The 12,689-nt window shown below is 34.2% G+C and overlaps 1 protein-coding gene across 7 annotated transcripts in view; it reads left to right on the top strand.

The window, feature by feature from the left end:
• SPATA17 (spermatogenesis associated 17) overlaps positions 1-12,689 on the top strand; it is a 233,311-nt gene that overhangs the window by 96,466 nt on the left and 124,156 nt on the right. The gene's annotated exons all lie outside the window — the stretch shown is intronic.

Here is a 12,689-nt window from a genome sequence, read left to right as displayed (position 1 = left end):
TATACATTTAATAAGGGCATCCTCTAGCTTGGTTAATTAGAAGTGAACAGTTTGCATATTTACTAAATGCGGAGTGTCATTGCCACCACGGCCTATTGCCTACATGAATTATTTCTCTATCTGCAATAAACAGCTGGGTAATTATTACTGCCATAATCAGATAAATTCCCTCTGTAAGACTTTTCTTACATGGCAATTCTTTGAACTCACCCAAAGCTGAACAAAATTTATGAACTCCAGCAGCGAGGCCACTTTTTCATACTATGGTGTCCCTGTTCCCTATTTCAAGGACATGAGTAGAGCACCATAGATATTGTGTAAATAAGGAGAATAAATATGATTACCTCAAGATAACATTTCAGTAAACCTCATTTTAAAAACATAATATTATGATCTCAGCCAAGTAAATGATAGCAGTTCAGCTTTATCTAATTGTATGTTGATGACAGGTTCTTTTATAGTAAGGTCTATCCCAAAGAGGTAAAGAAAACAACATTTTAGTTTTCAAGAAACAAATTAGTCTGTAATGTTAACTGTAAGTGTAAGTTATTTTCTGTAGAATCATTTTATATATCAAGATACAATAATTATAGTAATTAATTTGGTAGAAATTATATAATAACACAAGCCAGGGTGTCCAGCATAAAATGTAGAATATATTCTTTGCTTTAAAAACAGTCTGCCATTTATTCATAATTACTAGTTAATGATGTAATCCATGTAATCACTTTAAAATATGGAATGATATTAACCATTTCATCACAGTCTTTTCACATACTATATTTTAACAAGAATGTACTACCTTTTACAATTTGGCATTTCAAAATATTTAAAAGCAAAATATGCAGAAAGTAAAAAATGCTTCAGTCCCAAGAAGGAATTAACAAAAGGAAAAAGCTTATTATGTGGGTACTTCAATTTAACTCTTTCCACAATGAATTTCAAGCAGTTTACAAAGGACATGGGGACCACAGTAAAGGAAAATACAGATATGATAATGCTAATGGTATTACTGATCAGGGAAGATGATAAGTATGTCCCATTAACAAAATGGAGAAACATTACTGCATATGCCAAGAAACAGTTTTTTTCTAGCACTGATCCTGAAAGAAATTTTACATAGAAGTCCTCAGTAGGAGACACTAAGTAATATAATGAACAATGTCTTCAGTAAGGTGATTTTTTTTTTTTGAGATGGAGTCTCACTCTGTCGCCAAGGCTACAGTGCAATGGCATGATCTCGGCTCACTGCAACCTCTGTCTCCCGGATTCCAGCAATTCTCCTGCCTTAGCCTCTGAGTACCTGGGATTACAGGCACACACCACCACACCCGGCTTATTTTTGTATTTTTAGTAGAGACAGGGTTTCACCATGTTGGCCAGGCTGATCTCGAACTCCTGACCTCAAGTGATCCACACACCTTGGCCTCCCAAAGTGCTGGGATTACAGATGTGAGCCATCATGCCCAGCCAAGTTTTTTGTTTGTTTGTTTGTTTTTTCAAATACAAAAAAGCAGTCTGAATTTCAAATCCTTCTTTTTTGTAGTGATCTTCAGAGGAAAAAAAAATTCCTGGGGAATATACTAAAATATTACTCATTTGAAAGTAAAAGACTAAAATAGTATTAGTCCATGGACTTAGCCTTATGGTTGTCCAGCTTTGAGGAATGGATGGACTTGGAAGTTCTTATCTCTCACTTCTCTTACCAGATTTTTTCATAGACGATAAAAGAAAGTTTCTTTTTTTAAAAAAACTCTGTGATAAGGATTGAGAATGCTATTTTTCATATTGCTGATTTTGAGTAGATTTATCTCAGATGCAGATGCTTGATATAGTAATAATATGTAAACTTTTTAGTCACATTTTAAGACATGTTTACATTATTATGAAATTCTATTGAGAAAATATTATTAGTGCTAAAAATCATTTATATGTAATACTGTCCTGTGGACTATTTTGGCCTTCATCTTATTTTATCTCTTTGAAGCATAAAGTCACCGTACTTATTTTATCTCTTTGAAGCATAAAGGCACCATAAACCACTTTCTTCTCTTCTCTTATAACTTAATTCTCTGATACCACTTTATCTTAGTTTCCTTTCTCCATTTCTAATGGTTTCTTCTCTGCATTCCTTGTGTACTCTATTTGACCTTATATATTAGTGTAGTGTACCCTCCTCGATGCATTTACCTTTTCACTGTACACTGTATAGATGATAACTTTCACTTCTATGACTTCTGCTAGCACTTGTGTGATTCATAACTCCAAGTATTCTTCCACCCAGACCTCTATCTTGATTGTTTAAACCATCTATTCAAATGCCTGCTATCATTGCCACTTGGACATCCCACCAACATCTCAAGCTGAGCATGTTTAGATAAAATTATTTCCCCAAACCTCTTCCTCTTTCTATGGTAAATTGAACCATTCTTCATGTAGGCATCCAAGCCAGAAACATGAGATTTTCATTCTGAAAATTCTTTTCTCTGTTGGTGGCTGAGCCCTATCAATTCTTTTCTTAGCTCTCCTCATAAGTCTGTTCTCCCTACTGCTGCCTTAATGATCTTTCTGAAATATAAATCTGATCACCATAATCTGTTTATTTCCTTCCTTTTAATTGTCCCATAGTAAAAGATGACTTACAGGTTCTAGAAACATGTGAAATATAAACACTGGGATTACATTTTAGAGTATATTCTTGGCATAAGAATTAAGCAAACCCAAAATAAACACTTGAATCATATTGTTTAACAGTTTTAATACTAAAAAACATGAATCTTTGGATAAGAATGTTAACATGTATTTTAGTTATAATATTAGCATAGAATGGGAATTCATAGAACATATGTATACCTAAATAAACTGAAATTTTAGGATAAATAGGAAATTATGTAGTGATAACCTACTACAAAAACAGCAAATTGATAAAGAATCATTTATTTTTAAATCACTTTTTAATTACCCCTTTGTAATGCTTGACAGCTTTTTCCATTTCCTTTCCTTCTAAATCTATCCTTTTCCCCTCTTGGAGTTGACAATGAAAAGACTGGAGAAAGAAAATTACTCCAGTTTCTCTCTCTCTCTCTCTCTGTCTCTCTCTGTCTCACCACTATTTTGTAATAGTTTCTTATCCAACAATAAATGGGATGGCATTCCCTGTGGCATTCATATAAAAATGATTTCTAAGATCAGCTGTAAAATAATTGCCCAATAAATGGTTTCCTAAAACTCATTAGATAATTTCTGAAACTGCATGTAGCATGCTGCTTTAAAATATGTTGACATCATCCTATGGTATGTTATTATTGCTTTATGTTAGCCTCAAGATTAGTTGAGAGATGTCCCTTGTCTGTGTTGAGTGGATTGCATGCAAAAGCAGCAGCAATTATTTTTGCTTTAAAGTGAGGTTAACACATTTTAAATGAGAGACAATGTGTGATGTTTGAGTAAACACAAAATAAACAAGATCATGAAACTCTTTTTATATGAAATGGGAACTGTAGCTACCTCAATTCTGAACTCTACCCAAAACATAAATTTAGTGGGTTGATCCTCCTCCTCCACAGCTGAATGACTGTGAAGATGGGCAATGGAGAGAATATGATATGCCTTCATCTATCTTTATGCAGGAAAGCCCCCATGCTGTGTCTCAAAGTCACAATCTGTAAAGTCATTTTATTTCACAAAGATGAACAGAGACCTTGTTAATAATATCTGCCCCCTACCAACCTTAGAATGTTGTGAGGCTGAATTAATATCTGAAAGCATTTGGAGCCCTGAAAATAATGTACTATATAAATATATTTTATTATTATTGCTATTATAGTACTTATGTCATTATCAACTATTTGACATCATACATATATAAAATTTTGCTTCCTTTTAGAGCAACTCTCTAGATGATAAAAAGAAAATAATTTTACAGTGAAATATGTGCATATTTTTAGAAAGAATACTATACAAAAATTCTTTTCAACCAAGTTGATTCAAAAAGGCCAGAAGCAAAAAAAAAATGATTTTCATGAATGATCTTTGAATGGAGTCTTATTGCTTTTTATAATCATGCAAAGCAGGTAAATGAAATAATAGAGCAATTGGACAATCGCTTTCTATGATCATACTAAAGTCATGGTATTGTAATTTTATAACATTGACCATTACCATCTTTTTTACTTTTTTCATTCTCAAACTGTCTTGTCTATAGAGAATAAATTTGCTAGCATTACTCTTAGAGAGCCCATTTATGTGTGGCCAGGAAACCTTTCTTCTCAAAAGTGCATTTCTGTCCTTTGCTGTTGATGGTCAAAGCCTACCAAAGAGAGCAAGAGTTTCTAGTGAATGATCCAGTCTTATTTCAACACTGCTCCTCTCTATCCCTGCTCTCTCTGCTTGGTGAAAACTTGCTCGTTCTTCAGTTCCCAACTCCAATACCATCGTCTCCATGAAACCTTTTCGGATCCCTCTAATCAGAAGTGAGCTCCCTGAACTTAAGCACTACGTATGTATTTTTTTCACCGACTTGTTTTCTACATTCTGATAAATTATCAGCTATTTTGTTTGCAACCTACTTGAAGGCAAGTACTACGGTTTAAACATCTTTATTTCTCTAAATATCTTAAACATATTTGTGAATACCTGCCTGAATAAACAAATGCGTGTTAATTCTCTACATGATATTAACTCTTAAAATAGCTTAGATATTTTTGAAGAGAAACTCTTCTATATTGCAACAAAGGATTTTGTAACTAAACATTTTTTTTTCATTTTTTAATGACAGGACCTTTCTGAATGTTTCTAAAATGTTAAAGTTTCAACTCTATGTTTCAGAGTAAGGTGTGAAACTCAGGCGCAACCTGAGTGCTTGAGTTAATGACTATGTGCTACAGAATATTTCATTTTAAACGTATTTTCCCTTTGTGAAGGGCTGCCCTAATGGAATTTGCAACACCTGTCAAACAGATCCAGGGAGTAGGTAACCAGTAGCAAAGTAAGGTAGATAAAATAAGTGGTGTAAGTTGTTTGACTGACTTAAATTTTGTTTCTAATGGGAATATTTTAGGTATCTTAATAACTTCCAGATAATCTATTCCAAGGTTTTATCACTCACAAAATATTTTTAGATGTCAAACCCAGAATCCTAGCATATAAATGACTTTTTTATGGTTAGTATTTTTATTGTATTTTAGACTTAGCATTCTCTTTTTTCTTTTATGGCTTACTTATTTGGTTGAATTAATGTGAACATATTCAGAGCAGACAATTGTTAGAGATGAAATGTAAATACATTCAATAAATTTAACTAAAACACTTTTACGTCAGATATACCACAGCAGAAACTAATGCCATTTGACTATTTTAATTTTTTTGAGACAGGGTCTTACTATGTTGCTCAGGCTTGTCTTGAGCTCCTGGTGCAAGTGAAGCTCCTGCCTCAGCCTCCAGAATAGCTGGTATTACAGGTGTGTGCCACCACACCCGTGACAATTTTTATTTTGAAGGCATCTTACAACAGAAGCACACACTGACTTTAGTTCCCATGAAAACAGAATAAGGACAGTAGAAAGTTGTTTAAATCCATTTCCTTAGAATTTTATTTTTTCTTAAAGATGGTGCAGATGATGGCATTTTGTTTTTATTTGAGAAATCTATGTAGTATTATTTATTAGCAGTTGACTCTGCAGCTTTAGGAATTTGTGCTTTTAAAACAGTCTGGATGTAATTCTTTATTTCTTTGTCAAAATTATGATTTTTATGGAATTATTGTGAAGTACGTATTGTGTCTTCTTTGTAGTATATCATAGACCACCTCAGGGTTCCACCTCCAGAATGTTTAATTAAGCCAGTCTGGGGTGGGGTCTGAGAAAGTGCATTTTTATTAGTTCCAAAGTGAAGTTGATGCTGCTGGTCCAGGGACCACACTTTGAGACCCACTAACCTAGGCAAAGAGCTGGAGTTCTGGTTCTACCCCCACTTCCCAACAGAGGACTTTCACAATGTAGTTTCTTCTCTCTCCTAATTAAACCATCAGGAGTGATGAAATATACTAGTCAAATGAGAAATAGTTAAAGAGGATGCTGGCACCAAGTTCATACTAGGTATTACACCAAGTGTTTGGGAGGGGCACATCAATGAATAAACATTATTCTTGACCTTCAGGACCTGTCTTAGTCAATTTGGGCTACTGTAGAAGAATTCCAGAGAGTAGCTAAACAAGAGAAATTTGTTTCTCACAGTTCTGGAGACTGGAAAATCCAAGACAGGTGCCAACATATCCATCTGGTAAGGGCACTCTTCTTTGTTTGCAGACAGTTAACTTCTCCTTGTGCCCTCACAGAGGGAGAGCATCTTTCTCATGTCTGTTTTAAATCCCATGGCACCAACCCCATTCAATGGGGGCTCCACCTCCATAATTGAATTACCTCCCAAAGGCCCCACCTCCAAATGCCATCACATTTAGGATTTAGGCTTCCGCATGTGAATTTGGGGAGACTCGAATATTCAGCCAATAGCAGGACCTTAGCATTTAGGAGGGGGAGTTAGCAAGTCATACATGCATACCTACAACTATAACGTATTGCAGAAGGTAATGGACATATTAAAGAGAAATAAAGGATTCATAATCAGTATTACAGTGGGAACAACTAAAGATTAATTTTTGTTGAGGGGATCTATGAAGCCTTCTTAGAGGAAAGGATGGAGATTTTGTGTTTTTGTTCTTGACTTAAAAAGAAGAGAATATAAAAATTATAAAGATTCTGTTTTTAGTATTATATTTTGAAATGAACAAGAAAAGCAAAAAGAATGTGTCCATCTTATTAATAATTTTTATTATGGTGAACAAAGCATTTATGAGTATACTGAGCAGATATTGAACTATATATAATTGAGTCATTTATATAATATGTTGCATATCATACATATTATATATTAATATATTTATTAGGATTATGAGTTTGGATTTTTTATCTTATATCACTTGTGGAAATAATATAATTTTGAGCACAGTGCTCTTTTTCCTCAGAAATATTTTATAGAAATATATTATTTTTCTCCTTTGGTACAGACATTAGACAAAATCAAGAAACAGTTTAAAAAGAAAAAAAATGTAACAAGGAAAAGAAAATCTGCAATGCAAGAAAACATGAATTATTACATGATAGGAAGTAATCATTACCTTTCATTTGGGCTCGGGATTGAGCAGGATTATATACGTGTTTTTGCAGTCACTTCTCTCTAGTTCCTATCATCATTCATAGACATAAACCTACACACTTATATGGAGACAGTAGTCTTTTAAAAATGTTTGCTTATTCATTCCAATAGACATTGGCAACATAGACATAGTCTTTATTTTTACAGAGTTTGCAGTCTAGTAGGAAAGACATATATTAAATATATCCATAAATGTATGATTGTAAATTTTATTAAGTTATATGGAAGTAAAACAACATTATGATGTTTATGAGTGAAAAGAACAGTGAAAGGAGAATTCAGGTTGCTGTAAAGGAAATCCACATCAGAAAATACAATTTAAGTGAACATCTTGAGGTAGAAATAAATGGTTTGCTAGGAAATGAAATACAGCCATTGTGACTGAAGCATAGTGATCCCAGGAGAGAGCAATATGAAGTGAGAAGGAGAGAGAAGCAGGTACCAATCCTGAAAGGCCTTGTAGGTTTGTATTGTGTGTTAGTTGTATTGTGCCAAATAGCTTTTAAACATCTTTCAGCTTCAGTCTCTTTTATACATTAATGTTGTGCATTAGAATTATTTACTTGCTTAAAAATTAGCAAATGGAAAACATATTTTAAGGAAGATAGGACATTTGTGGTGGCAAATGCAAAGGTCTGTGTATTTCATGGCCACACAGAGCTACCTGGTTATGATCTTATGATCTGGTGATGAAAGAGTAGTGACAGTTCATTGAAATCATTCCAAAACAGAGCAGCTTTTTCCTTTTGTGTGCTTTGGAAAACTAACATATGTAATACAAAGTTACCTCTTCAGAAAAAAAGTCCTATTGATAGCTAAATAAAACACTGAATTTAGGCAATATGAGTATAGTATTGTGGTTAAAGGCAAAGATTTTGGAGTCAAACCCAGATTCAAATTCCAACTCCCTCACTTTCTGGATGTAGGAGTTTGGGCAGAGGTTTAATCTCTGTGAATATCATTTCCTTATCTGTTAAATGAATGTAATAATATCTGCCCCACAGGACTATGAAAGTATTAAATGAAATGATATCTATGTCTTAGCCAGGAACCTCTTGAAAGCAGAACATAAATAGAGGATTAAAGTGCTGATGCTTTGGGTGGCTCAATACCAGCTCAATGAGGGTTAGAAAAAGGGGGTCATAGATGGAAGTGTCATAGATGGAAACAACTCTCAGACAGTGATTTGGTGCATAAGATCTATTGGGGAGCAACATCTTTAAGGGAAGGGAGGAGGGAGGTTGAGAGAGAAGTTGAATTGCATCAGGAGGTCTCAGCTCTGCGATTTGGATGGCCCTTTATATTGGTCCCAAACTGAGACAAAGGCTCTGGGCCTATGTACTCTGTCAATCCCCAGTCATTGATTGAATCCAGGCTGGGGGCAGGATAACAAAACCTACTTGGGGCAGGGCAGCTGATTTTCTCCAGTGAGATATAGTTATGAACAGTCAGCAGCCAGCACTCCTGGCAGCTGGAACTTTGGGTTTGGTTCTGTATGGAGGAATGAGGCATTATGAGCTCCTGCAGTCCTGGCCACTGCTTCACAAAGAGCCCATAGTGATGCGACATAGCCCAGCAGATACGCTTGTTGTCTTTTTTTTTTTTTTTTTTTTTTTTTTTTGAGATAGAGTCTCGCTCTATTGCCCAGGCTGGAGTGCAGCGGTGGGATCTTGGCTCACTGCAACCTCCGCCTCCTGGGTTCAAGCGATTCTCCTGCCTCAGCCTCCTGAGTAGCTGGGATTACAGGTGCACACCACCACACCAGGCTAATTTTTTGTAGTTTTAGTACAGATGGGATTTCACTATGTTAGCCAGGCTGATCTTGAACTCGTGACCTCAGGTGATCCACCCGCCTTGGCCTCCCAAAGTGCTGGGATTATAGGCATGAGCCACTGCACCTGGCCATGCTTGCTGTCCTAGCCACACAGGTTGTCTTCAGGTTTGCAAGGAGAAACCACCCCTCAGAGCAGTAGGTGGAGGACAGGGAAAGGATAAATTTATTTGCATGGTTCTTTTCTGTCTCCTATTTCCCACTTATCATTGTTTACCCCATGCCCCATGCCTCTTAGGATCCCATATTCCATGCTCTATATTGTGGAATTTCATTCACAAAGTGCACTCTCATCAGGAGAGAGAAAGGAGGAGACCACCAAGGGAATTAGAGAAAGCATATCCAGTTGAGTAGATAAAGCATGTAGCCTAATACTTGGCTCATAGTAAATGTTCAATAAATAGCTAACACTTACATAGCACCTTACTGTGTACCAGCCACTATTTTGAGTACTTTACGTTAACTTATCTCATCCTCACAATAATTTAATGGAAAAGATACTAATATTAATATATTTACATTTTACAATGAGGATATTGCAGCCTAGAGGGTAAACAGCTAGTAAGGAGCACAGCAGAGCTGTTATAACCAGGTGCCATTTGAGAGTCTATGCTCTTGGCCAGGTGCGGTGGCTCACGCCTGTAATCCCAACACTTTGGGAAGCCAAGGCCGGTGGATTACCTGAGGTCAGGAGTTCGAGACCAGCCTGGCCAACATGGCAAAACACTATCTCTACTAAAAATACAAAAATTAGCTGGGCGTGGTGGCATGTGCCTATAATCCCAGCTACTTGGGAGGTTGAGGCAGGAGAATTGCTTGAACCCAGGAGGCAGAGGTTGCAGTGAGCTGAGATTGTGCCACTGCACTCCAGCCTGGGTGACAGAGCAAGACTCCATCTCAAAAAAACAAAACATAACAAAACAAAACAAAAACAGAGTCTATGCTCTTAATCACTCCACTATATTGTGGCTATTATTATTATTGCTATCATTATTAGAATATGTAAATACTTTATTATCCCTATGAATATCATTAGCAAAATACATTCAGATATGTAAAGCTTTGCAAAAGTTTCAGTAATTTTTATCTTTATTTTAAAACTATATCAGAAAATGTTTTATAGATATGAAAACAAGGCAGAAAGTCTTGGAACTTATTCAAGTTTCTTTATATGGTAGAAGACAGGATTATAAGATAAAGAAAATATGCATGGCTAATTTAATAAAAATATATTCAGCATAATATTTCTTGTGTCAGGAAGATGACAGCCTGGTCTGGAGTTATAAAATATGCAAACACAGAGATTCTAATTCCATTTCTGCCATTAACTTATTTGTTAATCACAGTAGGTCATTTAATCTCTTTATGTGTTTCTGTATTTGCAAAATAGAGTAATTAGTAAAAGCTATACCATATATATCACAGGATGTTTTTTTGAGGATAGAAATGAGAAAATACATCTGAAATGTAAAAACAGAAAAACAACCTATTTAAGTGTCTTAGAAGTACTGCATTTAAAAAATCTCCAGACAAAAAATATAGGTAATTTTTATAATTTTGTAGGGAATCCTAGTTAGAATGGTTTCCATCCTTTTATTTTTAATGAGATCATAATTTTTATTGCATCCTGCACACTGAGAAATATCTTCACCCTACTTCTATAACAAAAATGTATATATCAAGAATAATTTATTTAGCAATTCCTACTTCATCATTTAACAAAGAATGTTTGACATAAATATTACTGTCTTGTTCAGTATATCCACACACACTCAAATATTATAAGAAATCAATTTGGAACCTAAGAATTGACTTTTTTCAATAATTGGATGAATTTATTAAATTAACTACTTTTGTGTTTTGAGACTACACACTTGAGTGTTTCCTAAGTGTTTTCTTTATATGCTGGAAAGTAACATTCTTTTCCCTTATCTCACAGTTTTTGCTCGCTGTGCCATGCCACTCTATACATACTGTTTTTAGTTTACATTTCCATATTCTGAAGATGGACTGTTTTTACTACTTAAAATAACTTACACTTTTAATTTTGTATCCAAGCTCTGTACATCTTTGTACCTTACCCGTTCATATATGTTTTCAATTATATTAGGCCTTTCTTCTTATATAAGATCTTTTCATATTTATTAAATTATTTATAGAGCAGAAACTTCTTTATAGATTTTTTATTTTTATGATTGCTTAGGAAATTACTATACTTATATTTAGCATAATATGAAATTGGATACATGCATTTCTGAGTAATTATCTTTATAGTGGTAGTTCTCTGGTTAGTTTTTATTTTTTTCGTAATATCAATAGTAAAGATTAAAATTAATAATGTACTTGCTTTTTAATGTAACATATGATTGTTATTTTTCCTAGCAAAAATTCTTATTTAGTCATATGTAACTGCCTTGAAATTTGTACTTTAAGGACAAAGAAAGGTCACCAATCCCTCTAACTCCTGGTTCTTTGTCAAAAATGGACACAGTTAATGAGGTTTGTTTGGTACAGAACAAATTCTCAGACACAGATAGAGATCCTTTCAATGGAAACAAATTTGTTTGGCTTTACCAGGTTACTTAGCGATTAATAATAGCCTTGAGATGCAGGTCAGAGAGGTCATTGTACCAGCTTGCCAACACAATCTAAATGTGCAGCTAGCCTGGCTCTGTGGGCGCAGAAGCCCCCAAAATACTATGCATAAAGTAAAACAGGCTATTTTCTGACTCCTTTTTTCATATTAATAAGCAATTTTCAAGAGAAGGTGGCAAAATGGGGGCCATGCCACTCCAAGTAATTCATTTATTTTGCAATTTAATCTTATGTTGAAAAAAATTGCTCTGCTGCAATGGCATAGCTTGGTGATTTTTAAACGTCAGTGTGTTTCATAAGCAAACTTGTATAAAGTATTGTATTAGTAGCCTTTAACAGAAAATTGCAACAAAAATATTTCTAGACATTGAAGTAGAAAGGAGAATCTCTTTTATTTTTTGAATTTTTTTCCGCTACTTTCCTCAGATACCTTTGAGAAAAATGCTCAAATGATTTATTTAAAACTTTACTTACAGAACTAGACACTAAGTTACATACCTACTTTTTTAAAAAAGTATAGTACAATTTCAAAACATTGTTTTAATACAAATAGTTAAATTTTTCCTTGAAAATAAAGGATTTATTTTTCTCCATATTTGATATCATAATCTGTTTAGCAGATGTTTTCACATAGTATACTTAAAAGCTTATTTTTTGTTTATATTTCTTAGATACACATAAATAATGAAAAGTTTCATTATTTTAATAAAATTTATTATACTTAGAAAAGACTTGCACTTTCTCACCTAATTTAGCTTTTATTCGAATTATCTATGTAATTGGACAAAATGTCAACCTTTGAAGTGCAAGATAATATATGTAATCTTATCGGTATTATTTGAACTGTCAACTGAAGTAAACCTACAATAAATTAAGTATATGTATAAAACCTGTCACATTTTAAAAATTAGGCCAGTAGTTAGTAGGCAAAATAAATGATTAGAGATTTGAAAATACAAACCCAAAATGTAAGGGAAAACATTAGCTCAGATGCTTTCTTGGGATATTTAAGTATGTCCAAAAAAGTTAATCTTAAAGCAAAAAAACCCTG

The sequence above is a fragment of the Pongo pygmaeus genome, chromosome 1 (genome assembly GCF_028885625.2).
Source record: "Pongo pygmaeus isolate AG05252 chromosome 1, NHGRI_mPonPyg2-v2.0_pri, whole genome shotgun sequence".
NCBI classification, from domain to species: Eukaryota; Metazoa; Chordata; class Mammalia; order Primates; family Hominidae; genus Pongo; species Pongo pygmaeus.
This window is presented reverse-complemented; position numbering and strand designations above follow the sequence as displayed.